This window comes from Notothenia coriiceps, unplaced genomic scaffold (assembly GCF_000735185.1).
Source record: "Notothenia coriiceps isolate Sejong01 unplaced genomic scaffold, NC01 NC01_scaffold00019633, whole genome shotgun sequence".
NCBI lineage: Eukaryota > Metazoa > Chordata > Actinopteri > Perciformes > Nototheniidae > Notothenia > Notothenia coriiceps.
Window position 1 is genome coordinate 56,739 of NW_011352334.1, and position 678 is coordinate 57,416.

Consider the following 678-nt stretch of genomic DNA (forward strand, 5'->3'; position numbering starts at 1 on the left):
CCGGAGCCGTGCTTGGTCGTTACGTTAATTATGTCGGTGAGGAATATCAAAGTGTGAATTATTTAAAGCATGTAAAGGAACGCACTCAACAAGCACATCTTCACTTAAGACAGCTCTTAAATAGACACGGAATTCCCCCGAAAACATGTTTCTTTATCATAATCAGAGAGAGAGAGAGCAAGATTAAATCGTGGTAGTGGCAGGTACTTCCGCCGCAGATGCCAGTAGGCTTGTTTGAGACAAGCGAGACCTGCGCAGACCTGCGCAATTTCGATCAACGTCTTGCTAGTGCGTTCTTCTTCTTCTTCTCTTGCTTTTGGCGGATTGCAAACAACTTAAAAGGTGCATACCGCCACCTACTGTACATGAATATGCATCATCACATCATTCCAACTCATTAACCTATGTTCTAATCAAAATAAAATAAAAAATAAATTAATAAAACCATTAAATAAATAAAACAAAACAAAACAAATCTATGTTCTTTCCTGACCTAATGTTAAATTCTTTTTCCTACCCCAGTTTCACTCAAAAATTTAAACAGTGCCTTTCTGTTAGCTTTTACTCCCTCTCCTTTTGTTCCCAAAACACCAACAACACTCCACTCCCTCTCTGCCTCTAAGACTTTTTGCTAGTGCGTTGCATGATGGTTAGTCATTTTGTCCGACTTGCTCTGGA